This window comes from Rana temporaria, chromosome 10 (genome assembly GCF_905171775.1).
Source record: "Rana temporaria chromosome 10, aRanTem1.1, whole genome shotgun sequence".
Classification (NCBI taxonomy): domain Eukaryota; kingdom Metazoa; phylum Chordata; class Amphibia; order Anura; family Ranidae; genus Rana; species Rana temporaria.
The window spans coordinates 116,152,365-116,168,702 of NC_053498.1; the positions used below are offsets into that span (position 1 = coordinate 116,152,365).

At 41.7% G+C, this 16,338-nt stretch overlaps 1 protein-coding gene across 2 annotated transcripts in view; it reads right to left on the reverse strand.

The window, feature by feature from the left end:
- DRD2 (dopamine receptor D2) overlaps positions 1 to 13,538 on the reverse strand; it is a 356,750-nt gene extending 343,212 nt beyond the window's left edge. Inside the window, exon 1 of one of the 2 annotated variants that reach the window (XM_040326018.1) lies at positions 12,575 to 13,538. The gene's annotated coding sequence lies outside the window, so the exon portion shown is untranslated. The remainder of the gene's footprint in view (positions 1 to 12,574) is intronic. The other variant, XM_040326016.1, reaches the window with a different exon arrangement.
- Between the last annotated feature and the right edge of the window lie 2,800 nt (positions 13,539 to 16,338).

Below are 16,338 nucleotides of genomic sequence, written 5' to 3' on the forward strand. Positions count from 1 at the left end.
CACTTTTCCCCCTTCGCTTCCTGCTCGTTATTACTAGGGGAATCGGCAATTTATTTTAAAATAGGTGCAGTACTTACCCGTTTACGAGACGCATCCTCTCCGTCGCTTCCGGGTATGGGCTTCGGGAATGGGCGGTCCTTCTTGATTGACAGGTTTCCGAGAGGCTTCCGACGGTCGCATCCATCGCGTCACGATTTTCCGAAAGAAGCCGAACGTCGGTGCGCAGGCGCAGTATAGAGCCGCACCGACGTTCGGCTTCTTTCGGCTACGAGTGACGCGATGGATGCGACCGTCGGAAGCCTCTCGGAAGAATGTCAATCAAGAAGGAACGCCCGCTCCCGAAGACCCATACCCGGAAGCGACGGAAGAAGATGCAGCTCGAAAACGGGTAAGTACTGCACCTATTTTAATATAAATAGCCGATTCCCCTAGACCGAACGAGCAGGAAGCTAAGGGGAGATTTTTTTTTTTTTTTTAAATGGGTGAACTCCCGCTTTAACAACCTTTTACTTAACACGCAAACACATGAGATTAGCAAAACCAGCCCCAAGAGTTTAGCCAGTGGAATCAAACTTCCCCTGCCGTTGTATGTCACCGCGTTTGAGAACGAGGAGATTTTGTCTTGACAGTGTGTACACAAAGCAAGTTGTCGAGTTCCTTGACAAGCCTAACAAGGAAATTGACGAGGAAAACGATGTGTTTCGCCCGTCAAGTTCCTCGGTCGTGTGTACGAGGCCTGAGTTGTAAATACATTTGGGTCGCTCCGGTTTTTCATCTGGATATTCTTCAGTAAATCAGACAGCTGTTTTTGTTCCTTCAAGGTAAACACTATAAACACAACTATATATACTATATTTCTTTTGAAATAGAAAAGGAGTCACAAAACGCATATAATAATAATAAATAAATTAGTAATAAAGAGGGTGAGTGTTTTCTTTTCTACAATTAAGTAATTATCGAGAGAGCCATACAAAACAAATTCACTTAGACCATTACATCAATGTACTTGGCCATTCAAAATGGGTAAAAGCTTTTTCTTCACATATAAATGGACTTAGGTATACAAAGTAAAAGGCTTATTTGGTGAAAATATTAGCACTTGCATTTATGTTTTCTTGTTCCATTTTCACATTATGTAAGTACATCGTGTTGTTATGGGAGAATAAATGAAACATTACGATTGTGCTTTAGTTCATGATTGCTTTTCATTTGCCATGGCGAATCCTCGTCTGTGTTGGCTTTTTAAATGAAAAGAGCAAGCTTAATTTTGTATGAATAATGCAGAAAAGTAAGCTGAATATGTTGGTAGATTTATCTTATCAGGTAAACAAATATAATAGTATTATTTAAATTGTCTAAAAGTCACTGGTAAATAGATATCCCCATTTTAAATACAGTAGATAAATGCACTTTCAGATAAATAAACAGCATTTCCCCATCGCTATTTATTCTGTAGACAGGATGAAAGTAATGTATTGTCATGTTCTGTTCTCCAGCCTGCCGGTAAGTAGAACAGATTTTATCATCTCATGCTCTCCCAGTTATTTCCCCAAATCTGCTCAAGGACAGAGAACTCGATACATCAAGCAGCTCATTTGGAGGTAAGCACTACATTCTATGTGACAGCACTGGACCAATCAGTCCTGTCAATTGGGGTACAGTAGATAAGAATATGCACCTCTGGAGCTCTGCATTAAAAAGAGCCGGTCATTTTAAAGTCACCTAGAAGAAAATTTCCGTTCAATGCACACAGCTTACACACCAGAAAGTGAACACTTTTTTTTCTGTAGATTCTAATGGCATTTGAAAAGGTTGAAAAAAAAAGTCAAAAACCTGCTGCACAAAATCGAGGCAGCTTCACAATCCTTATTGGACCAACACTATGAGGCCTCGTACACACGACCGTTTTCCTCGACAGAATCCATCAAGAAACTTGGTGGCAGAGCTTTTTTGCCGAGGAAAACGATCGTGTGTATGTTTTTCGTCGAGATCTCGACAAGCAAAAAAGAGAACAAGTTTTCTTTTTCCTCGTCTGGGAGTCTCAATTTCCTTGTTGTGTTTCTCGTCGGGCTGGTTTACGACGAGGAACACGTTCGTGTGTATGCTTAGAAACCCGCGCATGCTCAGAATAAAGTATGAGACGGGAGCGTACCTTCGGTAAAAGTAGCATTCGCAATGGTAACAGACTGAAAAGCATGAATCGTCTCTTACCAAACTTTTACTTAACATGCAGTAACATGAGATTAGCAAAAGCAGCCCCAAGGGTTGTGCCAGTGGAATCGAACTTCCCCTTTATAGTGCCGTCGTACGTGTTGAACGTCACCGCGTTTGAGATTTTGTCTTGACAGTGTGTACGCAAAGAAAGCTTGTCAAGATTCTCGACAAGCCTGACAAGGAACTCGTCGAGGAAAACAATGTTTCTTTTATGACGAGTTCCTCGGTCGTGTGTACGAGGCCTGACAGGTGTCCTAACTTGCCTTACAGGCGGAAGGGGGTAACCAAGCTTCATTATGGTAACGATGGGCCTTAATAAATAGAGAAAATTCATAAATAACATTTATAGTAGCACTAACCTTTTGCTGACCACATGACACATATATGCAGCAGCAGGAAAGGTGGGCTTTAATGCCCAACCAACGCACATATGCATTCAAGACAGAAGGAAAGTTGTGTGTTGAGAATGCGCTCACCGCACAATCCCAGCACACTGACTGAGCTGGAACCAATAGCTCTTAGGCCTCGTACACACAACCGTTTTCCTCGACAGAATCCATCAAGAAACTTGGTGGCAGAGCTTTTTTGCAGAGGAATCCGATCGTGTGTATGTTTTTCATGGAGGAAACTGTCGAGGAACTCGACGAGGAAAAAAGAGAACAAGTTCTTTTTTTCCTCAACGGGGGTCTCAATTTCCTCGTTGCGTTCCTCGTCAGGCTGGTTTACGACGAGAAACACGATCGTGTGTATGCTAAGAAACCCGCGCATGCTCAGAATAAAGTATGACATGGGAGCGCACCTTCGGTAAAAGTAGCGTTTGTAATGGAGATAACACATTTTTCACGCTGTAACAGACTGAAAAGTGCAAATGGTCTCTAACCAAACTTTTACTTAACACTCAGTAACATGAGATTAGCAAAAGTAGCCCCAAGGGTTGTGCCAGTGGAATCGAACTTTACCTGCCATTGTATGTGTTGTACGTCACCGCGTTTGAGAACAAGGAGATTTTGTCTTGACCGTGTGTACGCAAAGCAAGATTGTCGAGTTCCTCGACAAGCCTGAGGCCTCATACACACGACCGAGGATCTGAGCGGAAAAGACACATTGTTTTCCTCGACGAGTTCCTTGTTAGGCTTGTTGAGGAACTCGACAAGCTTGCTTTGCGTACACACGGTCAAGACAAAATCTCCTTGTTCTCAAACGCGGTGATGTACAACACAAACAATGGCAGGGGAAGTTTGATTCCACTGGCACAACCCTTGGGGCTGCTTTTGCTAATCTCATGTTACTGAGTGTTAAGTAAAAGTTTGGTTAGAGACGATTTGCACTTTTCAGTCTGTTACAGCGTGAAAAATGTGTTATCTCTATTACAAACGCTACTTTTACCAAAGGTGCGCTCCCATCTCATACTTTATTCTGAGCATGCGCGCGTTTCTTAGCATACACGCGATCGTGTTTCTCGTCGAAAACCAGCCAGACGAGGAACGCGACGAGGAAATTTAGACTCCTGTCGAGGAAAAAGAAAACTTGTTCTCTTTTTTCCTCGTCGAGTTCCTCGACAGTTTCCTCGATGAAAAACATACATACGACCGATTTCCTCAGCAAAAAAGATCTGCCACCAAGTTTCTTGATGGATTCTGTCAAAGAAAACGGTCGTGTGTACGAGGCCTAACAAGGATCTCGTCAAGGAAAATGATGTGTATATTCCGACGAGTTCCTCGGTCGTGTGTACGAGGCCTCAGTCATGTCTTCTGCTCGGGAGCCAGCAGGAGGGGCTTCTGGTCATGTGACCACTTTGAAAGTCAATCACAGCGGTCATATGATACAGAAGTATTGCTGACTTCTGAGCAGTAGCCCACTTAAAGGGCCAGTGTTAGGGGCTATGGTTCATCCGGTAAACAAAAATCAGTATTTTTTTTTTTAAGACTCTCCACAATCACTTATGTTTTGGAACCTCAAAGGCGCCTCCGCCCCTATGCCTCAATGTCGTTTGCCAGAACTTCCATTGGGATGGGAGAACACTTGACTGCCCACAGCACAGAAACTGGACTACAGGTCCCATAACTCTATTATGTGTGACCAGCATTGAATCTTAGTTGGTCTCTCTTCTAACTCACCGGCCAATCCATCACTGGAGAAGGAGCTGCAGAATTAGCCAACTATAGGACGGTGAACTGCCTGTGCATAGAATATCAGTCAGGTTGTTTTACCGGGTGGAAGCGTGTTGGGGAACAGAGCCATCCTAAAATTGGAGGCAGAGGTTACTGCCTTTATCCAAGGAAATTGAAGAGCAATTAAAGGCAGAAAACAGAACACAATATAAAATGTGGTGCAGATGTTCACTGATGTATCTATTTTCCTAAATTAATGGTTAAATAACATTTAAAGGTCCTGAGCAGGGTTGAGGTTCTGGTTTGCTGCTACCATGAGCTTGAGACAAATTTTAGAGATTTACAAAATTCATTGTATAGCAAACGTTTGACCAAAAGCTTTGCAGGTAAAACACCAAAAAAAATGAACAACCTATAATGGAATACATAGCCTCCTCCCTCGTCAGATGAGTCACAAGAGACACTATTTTGGAAGAATAGAAATCCCAGCCTCCCGTCTATAAAAGGGTTGGCTCACAGCAGCTATATTGTCATTGTCAGGCCTCGTACACACGACCGGGTTTCTCGGCAAAAACCAGCAAGAAACTTGCTGGGATTTTTTTTTTGCAGAGGAAACCGGTCATGTGTACATTTTTCGACGAGGAAACTGTCGAAGATTCCGTCGAGCCAAAAAAAGAGCATGTCTTCTTTTTCCTCGACGGGAATGGAGAAACTTGCCTTGTTGAGTTCCTCGACAGCCTAACAAGGAACTCGACGAGGAAAACAATGTCTTTTGCCCGTCGAGTTCCTCGGTCGTGTGTACGAGGCTTAAGTTGGAGCTGTTTTATCAATTAAGATTTCATGTCTATTTGCTTGATTCTATTCAGCTAATATTGGAATAGCGTGTACTATTTGCTCATATAGGTGTCATAATCAGGCATTTATACACTTTTGGTCAAAAGGTATCTCTTCATACATCAACATTTCATTTGCTGGATATATTTTAGAAACAATCAAGGCAAGCAATCTTAACTATGAGATTTATCTAAACAATCAATATGTATTATAAAGTGCAGAGCAAAAAATATTAACTAATCATAACACATAATCCAATGACCATAATGTGCAAACATGTGCAAAATAATTATTCAGTGCACAATAATATGCAAATAAAGTTCCATAAACTGATCTTGCAGTGCAAACAAAAGTATTAAATCAATTCACCAGTGAGTGCAAGCAATCCACAATGCCCATAAATATATTTCCAATTCCTTATTGCAAAATTCAGTAATAAACTAGAAGAGTGTCACTTCTACAAAAGTGCTGTGATGAATCCGGTGCTGGATCCCCTCCAATATTCTTACCAAAAAGTTTACAGAGGTCAGGTGTGGAGTGGGGTGGCAGAGTGCAAGTTCTGGATGCTGGTACAGCACCTGTCTTGTGAACAAGCTATTGTTATGCTTTTATTTGAATAAAATTGTATGGTTTTATACTGCAGATTGTTTTTTTTTCACCCTAATGCTAAAAGGAAGGGAGTTGTTAGTGGATAGAGAAAACCATACGTGAAGGATAACTGTGGACTATTGATTTATGTGGTTAGTCATTTTGGTAAGTGTAATCAATTCTGAAAGAGGATTAATATAGGTCCGATTCCTGATTACGGTAGCCCAATCCAATAGCTCTCCTTTCCAGCTTAAGAAGGGATGTCTCCTCATCTTGCTCTTCTATAATTTAAATAATAAAATGCAGCAGAGAAAGGGAGACCATGCTGTAGACGCTTTAGCAGGTGAGTATACTTGGAAACTCAAAATGCAAAGATCTTTTTGTAAAATTATGTTTAATCTTGCCAGCATTTAAAGGGGTTGTAAAGGTTTGTTTTTTATTTTCTAAATAGGTTCCTTTAAGCTAGTGCATTGTTGGTTCACTTACTTTTCCTTCGATTTCCCTTCTAAATGTTTTTTTTTTGTCTCACTTCCTGTTCCTCCCCAGTAAGCTGTTCTGGCTGACTAACCCCCAGCCAGAAAGGCTCGGATGATGAGGGCAAGCTTACTGAGGAGAAATAGGAAGTGAGAAATTCAGACAAAGAAAAAAAAACTCACTTAAATTTGTCCAAACAAGAGTCTAGTAGACATCCCAGGTATGATAAAGTTGAAACACAAAATCATAAATTATAATATAATAAATAATTATAACATTATTCACTAATGTAATCAAATCAAAAACACTGAAATTTGCTCAGTTGCAGAATTGTCACTGTCATTACTTTCAGTGTTTGATGACGAATTTCCCCAAAAATCGATATCGCTCAATTCTGCAAGTGATTCTAATTTATTATCGCTGTTTTCTAGCTGGTCTAAAACCACTTTTGACATAAAGGGACACTTTTTGGTTGCTATGGACAATCTCCAGTTTTTAGGCAGAAAGAACAGCATTTATTATATAAAAGTGCATGCAGGACACTGGAGAAACCACTAGGGACAAAGGGGGTGAGCATTTATTTTATACAGTGCTGTAATCTGTACGATTACAGTATACTGTATGTGTATTGTGTTTTTCTTTTTTTGAATTTGGCGCCAATCTCCGCCCATGTGCGTCGTAACGTCGCAGGGAACGGAGCTCGGCGGTACTTGGGGCACTGTGTGAATCGAGCAAGGACACGGCTCGATCAAACAGCGAGGAGCATCGCAGGATCCAGGGGACAAGGTAAGTAAACTCCGCCTGGATATCGCGATGCAATCCTGAGTCTGGCTCTGGGATACCGCTAATGGTACTGGATTTCCACCCCAAGCCAGACTCGGGATTACCGCCAGGGAGGTTAACTAATATATGCCCCTGCACAGCTATTCACTGGAAAGCTCAGAGTACTGTTGCTTCTCCTTCCCCAACTCTTATGCAGCTGAGAACAGAGGGAATGTGATCACTTATAAAAAAGATAAAAAGGGTATTTATAATGTTTTTTTTTTTATATATCTATAAATAAAATGTTTTTTCTTTCATTTCTTTGTTAAAGCGGAGGTTCTGTGGGAAAACATTTTTTTTTTTAAAGATTAATCTGCTGCTTTTCCTATAGTACTTCGTTTACTCACATGTGCCGTTTTAGCAGCCGCCAGGATCCTCGTTTCCCATAAAAGAATATTTTATAAAATATTGTGATGGACATTGCCATCTTAATTGTGGGCACTCTGAAGCCCTCCTGTTCTTTCTTCCATGATGCGGCGAATGCTGATCTCCCAGCATTCACCGCGTAATCCCGCGCATGCGCAGTGTTGACGGTGAGCCGCACCGTCAACACTGCTGAGTTGCTACCACAACGGTCGGCGGCGTCCTGAAAAGGACACGCCCCGCTGTGATAATTTAAGATGTATCCACCCTCCCTCATCATATGACGCGCTTTGCGAGTCCTGTGACCCGCTTCCCGCGTCACGTGACAGCCCAGCTAGCGCGAGACTACACGCCTAGCTATTTTAGATGATGTGCTCTGATTGGCCTGCACGTCACTCCCAGGAGAACACACAATCAGCTCCCACAATGCAAAGAGCCGTCGGGGAATATAGCGACACGCCCACTCCCCGCAGGGCTGAAAACCAGGAAGTAGAGGAGATAAGAGGTAAGGGAGCATCTTAGAAAAAAAATGTCAACGCTATCATCCGTAAATAGGGTTAAAGCTAGCAATGCTGTAAACTTCATTTTGAGGGTGAACCTCCGCTTTAAATGAAATAGGTTGTTTTACAAGGTAATTATTTACACTTTAGCCATCACTTTCAGGTTGAAGAAACCTTTAAATTCATTCACCAATACAAGAGAAAGTGACTGACTACAGGACCCAATTCAGCAAAAGGCTGACATTTCTGAAGCACACCAGAATTACTTCTGTCAGTCTTGCAGATCTCATAAAATGCTAAATATATGGCTGTTTACGCATACATCAATCAGGGTGTCTTCACACGCTGAGGTTATTACATCAAACATATCAGAAGTAAGCATAGTCTCAAGTAATTTGCACATGTGTGCATAGCTGTACGTGTCTGAAACATCCTAACGTAATACTGCATTTCAATATCAATATAACACTACCTGACCCGAGGGACTGACAGTAAATACATTTAAAATGCTAATTATGACAATAAAACAGCAAGCCTGTATCTGAAAGCCTTTACTTTACCTTCTAGAAAAAGAAATACAATATATGGGACATGCATCAACATTTCTTTGACCAGGAAAAGTGACAGCATTGCAATGTTCTGACAGCAGTGTGTGCTTGTACAAATGATATTCCGAAGCTGCTATTCCAGATTTTATTAGATCACACAAAAACTAAAACTTGACAAGCTACACCAGAAAACTAAATGTCCCAGCAATCCGTTCCAACTAGAGAATGTCATGATTTATTGGGATTTATGGTTTTGTAAGTAGGTCATATGAAAAATAATGCTTCTATGCAGTCACACAATAAGTGGTAAGTGGTGTTGTATTCGTGCAAAGGGCGAATATTAACCAGTACAACAAGTGCTCTCTACATAAACGTCTGTCCTGCCTGTTAGATATGCATATAGTTCAAGGTAACAGACCACTCACACTGTAGAAGAATTTAGAGGGACACTACCACCCAGTGGAACTATTGATGAGACACCTTTAGAGCCAACGTTGATCCTGTTTTGAATGTTAGCCCTGCCAATTGTATCTATACACAACTGTTGAGGGGGGGGGGGGGTAGGGGGGGAGATAAAACACTGATAGTAATATAAGTTGTCTATAAATAAGTAATGGATTATTTAAAGAAAACAACCAACAAAACCACAATAAATCAATAGCCTAATGAAGAACTAAATTATATAGACGTGAACACTAAACAAATAAATTCTTAGTACACCCTTCCTTCCAATGTAATTTTCCCCAGCTCATTACACTTCCATTTCAGATTATTTAGATGAGTGTGTATTTGTATGTATAGACATGGATCCTGTATTATTTTTGGAATATTCCATTATATTATGGAAAGTGGTATGTTTTCGTTTAGTAAATCTAGAGGGAAACTCAAAGTAAGAATGGTATGCAAAGTGCAATAATCCATAGCAATCAATCAAATATCAAAAGAGAAAGAAGGATGCGCCAATCTAAGTGCAGTAAAATAAGAACTTTTAATAAAATTGTGTAGACAAACAGCCAAATGGCTACTCACAAAATGTAGGAGATGTCAGGCATATATATAGTATTATGGTTCGTTTTCACTTTTGGTCCATTTGATGGATCTGAGGAAACAGCGGAGGCTGTGAAACACGTAAACCGTTTGGTTCGTTCCCGTACGTCACGTCACTTCCGGTGTGACGACCCTGCTCTGCGGTCCACTCTGAGACGCACGCCGTCTCATACGGCGGCTTGCACATCCCCTATGGTTGATCGGCCTATTGGAATGCTCTACCATCAGCTCCTCTGTTCGCTGAAATACCTTGTGGTGGGACTAGGATCTGCCTGTGAAAGTGAAAACGAACCATAATATAGCGAGCCCATGGCTGGGCTTAAAGAGACACATACAGGTACGCGTTTGTGCCCAGCCGTGCCATTCTGCAGACATATATCGTCGGTAGGGGGTCCTTAAGTGGTTAAACCATTCCTCGCCCTCTTAAATCCCACATTTGGCATGTAATTTTTTTTGGGGGGGGGGAGTGGGGGCTTTAGTAGGCGTGGGACTTCCTGTCCCACTTCCTTCTTCTGCCCAGGGACCGCTTAGGCGACTCATCATATCGCCTTTTGGCGGCCCCTCCCTGTAGGCGATCACCTGGGACACGTGACAGGTCCCAGCGATCGCCTGTCCACTCAGGAAGCGCTGCGCCATTCGCGCATACACAGTGAGTGCCCGACCGTGAAGCCAAAAGCTGTCACAGCCAGGTGCCCACAGTTACAATGGAGGCGCTGGTGGAGAAGGGGAAGAGAGGAGCGAAGCTCCGGGCAGCGCGTCGCTGGACCGTGGAACAGGTAAGTGTATGTTTATTAAAAGCCAGCAGCTACACTTTTTGTAGCTGCTGACTTTTAATAAAAGGAAAAATAGGCTGGAACTCCCCTTTAATAAGTTACAGGCATACCCCACTTTTAAGTACACAATGGGGTTTATTTACTATCGCTGAAAATTGCAAAATCAGGCTCACTTCTGCATAGAAACCAATGAGCTTCCAGGTTTTATTACCAGGCTTAAAACTTTTTAGACAGGTATCTGCACCCCCCTCCCCCCTGAAAGGTGTCAAATGTGACACCGGAGGGGGGGAGGGTTCCGATCAGCGGGACTTCACTTTAGGGTGGAGAACCGCTTTAATTGAACAAGCTGGGGTTAGAAGCTCATTGGTTTCTATGCAGAAGTGAGACAGATTTTGCTCTCTCCAGCGATAGTAAATAAACCCCATTGTGTATTTAAAAGTGGGGTACAGTATGCCTGTATTGCACTTTAGACAGTACTCTCTGCCTTTTATTCCATAGCTATTACTGGCTTGTAGGTTTTCCTTTTGAAGAGTTTTACTTGCTGAATGAAAAAAAAAAGACACATACATCAAACACACAACATGACTTTTTTTCTCTCCACACTGGACTTGCTGCCTAAATCGAAATTCATTTGAATCTGACCCTTCCCTCTCACGCGTGACATTACTGACTTCATACACATGAGGTCACCTGGACTCACATAAAAACGCTAGAGCAATGTATAACAGTATTTTTATTTTTATATGGATCATTTATTTTCCTAATTAAGTATATGATAGAAGTAAGAGATTATAAAAAAAATGTCACAGATTGGAAATAATAAGAAATGCACACAAATAATATAACAAGATAGCTCTCTTATAGCAAAACCTTTTGGATAGTGAAGAGTTAATTGTAGCCGTTGATTAAAGGTTTGCCTGCTGCAGGCAACAGACGAGACTGTCCAACACAGACTAAGATGCATTTTTCATTGTAACTAGTTTAACCTTGCCATTATCAGAGTTGCCTAATTAAATCACGAGAGGTTCTATTAAACATCAATAACTGTCAAAAAACTATAACCTTATCCCTAGTGGCAATTTTTATTTCTAGGAATAAATGCCTATGTGTATGGTAAAGTTGCCAACAGTTACAATCACCTATCGCTGATATCTTTAGCAGTAAACACTGTAAATATTAAGACCTAAACAGAATTTATTTCTTTAAAACAACCTACTGAGGTCCTGCCGGATGGCGCGCTACAACTTTGTACAGGCATACCCCACTTATAAGTACACAATGGGGTTTATTTACTAAAGCTGGAAAGTGCAAAATCAGGCTCACTTCTGTATAGAAACCAATGAGCTTCCAAGTTTTTATTACCAAAGCTTAATTGAGCAAGCTGGGGTTAGAAGCTCATTGGTTTTTATGCAGAAGTGAGCCTGATTTTGTGCTTTCCAGCTTTAGTACATGAACCCCATTGTGTATGAAAAGGGGGGTATGCCTGTATGTGGCTGAAAATAGCTATCAGTGGCTTCCACACAATTACAATAACCATAAGCACTATTCATTTAATAATTAGCATAGTCATTCATAAAAAAAATGTACAGGCATACCCCACTTTTAAGTACACAATGGGGTTTATTTACTAAAGCTGGAATGTGCAAAATCACAAAATCACGCTCACTTCTGCATAGAAACCAATGAGCTTCCAGGCTTTATTACCAAAGCTTAATTGAACAAGCTGGGGTTAGAAGCTCATTGGTTTCTATGTAGAAGTGAGCCTGATTTTGCACTTTCAAGCTTTAGTAAATGAACCCCATTGTGTACTTAAAAGTGGGGTATACCTGCTATAGAGTTTTTGAGAGGGAAACACAAAGATGTTGCATGGTGTACATGTATACAGGCATACCCCACTTTTAAGTACACAATGGGGTTTATTTACTGAAGCTGGAAAGTGCAAAATCCGTCTCACTTCTGCATAGAAACCAATGAGTTTTCATTACCGAAGCTTAATTGAACAAGCTGGGGTTAGAAGCTCATTGGTTTCTGATTCCAAATATTTTATTGAAATTTTTGAATAAGAAGAAAAATGAATATAACAAATTCACATTGTGTAACAAACGATAATGGATGCAATAAATACCATAGATAGCATTGAATAATCAGATTAATAACTTTGCTATATATAGTAAGTTGTAGAAGCTCACTGATTTCTATGCAGAAGTGAGCCTGATTTTGTGCTTTCCAGCTTTAGTAAATAAACCCCATTGTGTACTTAAAAGTGGGGTATGCCTGTACATTGATAGTAATTGTCTTACCTTCAAGCCATAAGATTCAGTAGTAAAGAAACATCACCATGCTAGATCCCACACCACTTTCTGGGGTCTCTACTTCTAAGGAGTTTCCATAATCGGTACCACCAAGCCCACGCAGGAAAACACGCACGTCTACAAGAGATATTCGTAGAGAAGCATCAAATTAGTTTTGATAGCTGTTTTTTTTTTCTTTTCTTTGTCCACAGCTAATCAATAATTGATTTCAGCTCTAAACAAGCCAGCAGCGACTGTGGATTGCGAATTGACCATCAATTGACTTCTCGGTTTGCGGTTGCACTTGGACATCAGAGGCGGTTATTGGCAACCAGAGGATGGATTTGGTTTACAGCAGCCACAGTAATATAATTGTGTCAGCTTGGATAAATAAACCCTGCAGGTCCAGGAGCTGAGAACTATGTATCAAGCTCAGCTAGGCTGACAAACTTTGTCAGCTTGAGTCACTAGTGTTCAGAGAGCTCCAGTGTTTGCTTCACTGAGACATCCAGCTGTAGCTGTCAGGCAAGGGAGGCTTTCTCACAGTCTTTATTTTCTTGTGGCTGCTGGAGGAGATCTATTAAGCTTGCAGAGGAAAGTACAGTCAGGGTGAGAAGAAGCCCAGCATTGAAATCTGAATGAGAAGGGATCCTTTGCTACAGTGAGCAGGAAACATGGAAATTCAGCACTGAGGTCTGGACAGCTCCCTTGTGCTATCAGGTAAGGAGGAGGAGCAGAGGTCCGGCAGCATCAGAAAGCCCACTTGCCTTATTCATTTTCTTCACTCATCCCTCCTTTAAGACCATCTCTGCATTTTAAATGCCAACTGTTCCTATTGTTTTTATTCCCTCATTGCCTATGTGTCTTCTAGCAATGCACCCCCTCCTCTTACCTTAGGACTGCCACAGCTTTCTGCTTTAAATCACATCTTGTACTCTTGCTAAGCCTGATTGGAAAATCAACTCGTGACTTTATATAGTGAATCTGATCAATTGTTCCTCTTGTCTCCTCCAGCCCCCACTACCTCCTGCTTACTCGCCCCCTTCTTGCTGCAGACTATCACTCTTTCAATATATATATATATTCCATTGAATATGTGATTTTTTTCACTGTTCTGTACCTAATGGTTTGATTTTAGTGACTATCCTTTAAGATATGTAACAGCTGCTAAAAGGGGATTTCAGAAACACACCAGTTTATTAATAACATGTTATGTAGAAGTGTAAGGTTAGTGCAATAAAAACTGTAAGATAGGGGTAGGCTGGTACAGGCTGTATTGTTATAAGAACAATCTTATGAACCAAGGTAACTCGGTTGGTTACTAAGGATTAATGTGACAATTTTGCGATTCGGCACTGCGTCGCTTTAACTGACAATTGCGCGGTCGTGCGACGTGGCTCCCAAACAAAATTGACGTCCGTTTTTCCCCACAAATAGAGCTTTCTTTTGGTGGTATTTGATCACCTCTGCGGTTTTTATTTTTTTGCGCAATTTTAAATTTTACATTTTAATTTAAAAAATATATATATATTTTTTACTTGTTGCTAAAATAAATATCCCAATTTTTTAAAAAAAATAACAATTTTTTTCTCAGTTAAGGCCGATACGTATTTTTTTACGTATTTTTGTAAAAAAAATCGCAATAAGCGACTGGTTTGCGCAAAAGTTATAGCGCCTACAAAATGGGGAACAGAGTTATGATTTTTTTTTATTATTTTTTTTTTTTACTAGTAATGGCAGCGATCTGCGATTTTTATTGGGACTGCGATATTGCGGCGGACGTATCGGACACTTTTGACACAAATTTGGGACCATTCACATTTATACTGCGATCAGTGCTATAAAAATGCACTAATTACTGTATAAATGTGACTGGCAGGGAAGGGGTTAACACTAGGGGGTGAGGAAGGGGTTACATGTGTATCCTGGGTGTGTTCTAACTGTGTGGGGGGTGACTAGGGGAGGTGACCGATGCTGTGTCCCTATGTACAAGGGACACAGATCGGTCTCCTCTCCTCTGACAGCACGTGGAGCTCTGTGTTTACACACAGAGCTCCACGTCCCTGCTGTGTTACCGACGATCGCGTGTACCCAGCGGACATCGCGGCCGCCAGGTACACGCATCGGCTCTTCAGCGATGCGCCGTGACAGTGTTTACCCGCTGCGCGACCCCCAGAGGCGCTCGCGGGTAATGCACTTTAAAAGACGTCCAAAGACGTCCACTTGGCACTTGAGAGCCGTGCTGTTGACGTCTTTTGTCAATAGCGCGGGTCTCAAGTGGTTAAGATATGTAACAGCTGCTAAAAGGGGATTTCAGAAACACACCAGTTTATTAATAGCATGTTATGTTGAAGTGTAAGGTTAGTGCAATAAAAAATGTAAGATAGGGGTAGGCTGGTACAGGCTACCAAGCACTGTATTGTTATAAGAACAATCTTATGAACCAAGGTAACTCGGTTGGTTACTAAGGATTAATGTGACAATTTTAATCTGTACTGTTAAGTAAATACTTTCAATAAAAATCTATTGTTTAACCACTTAAAGCGGAGTTCCACCCAAAATTGGAACTTCCGCTTAACCCACTCCTCGCCCCCTTACATGTCACATTTGGCATGTAATTTTTTTGAGGGGTTAGTGGGGGCTTCAGGAGGAGTGGGACTTCCTGTCCCACTTCCTCCTTCCGCCGAGGGGCATTGTAGGCAAATAGCTTAATCGGCTACAGGGAGGGGCTGCAGTAGGCGATCGCCTGGGACACATGACAGGTGCCATGCGATCGCCTGTCCAAGAGAGAGAGCTTTCGGGCTTCACGGCCAGGTGCCCACACTTAGGATGAAGACGCCGGCTAGGGAGGGGGGGAGAGGAGCGGAGCCCCGGCCGGCGCGTCGCTGGAACGTAGAGCAGGTGAGTGTGTGTTTATTAAAAGCCAGCAGCTACACTTTTTGTAGCTGCTGACTTTTAATAAACACAAAAAATGCCTGGAACACCCCTTTAAGACCCGGACCAAAATGCAGCTAAAGGACCTTGCCCCTTTTTTGCGATTCGGCACTGCATCGATTTAACTGACAATTGCGCGGTCGTGCGTCGTGGCTCCCAAACAAAATTGACGTCCTTTTTTTTCCCACAAATAGAGCTTTCTTTTGGTGGTATTTGATCACCTCTGCGGTTTTTATTTTTTGCGCTATAAACAAAAATAGAGCGACAATTTTGAAAAAAATGCAATATTTTTTACTTTTTGCTATAATAAATATCCCCCAAAATATATAAAAAAAAAAATTCCTCAGTTTAGGCCGATACGTATTTATTATTTATCTACCTATTTTTGGTAAAAAAAAACGCAATAAGCGTTTATCGGTTGGTTTGTGCAAAATTTATAGCGTCCCTACGGCTGGGCTTAAAGAGCAACGTACCTATACGTTGATGTGCCCAGCCGTGCCATTCTGCCGACGTATATCGGTGTGAAGGGGTCCTTAAGTGGTTGAAAAAATGTAAGATGTCTTCAAGTCATAGGTGTGCGCAGCCTATTGCATTAGGGTGTACACCCCAAAGCTCCAACACTATCTACAGATCGCTCACTATCTAAAAACATCCCTGCAACAACAGCCAGCGCGAGAGGAGGGAAGCCGGCAGCGGTGCGGGGGGAGTAAAGAAAGATGCTAGGGCAGTAGAGAGAATCTATGCTGCACAGGGTGATTAGGGTGTGCCTAGGCACACCTGGCACACCCTGTGCGCACGCCTATGCTTCAAGTACATGTGAACCCCAACTGCTAAAGAAG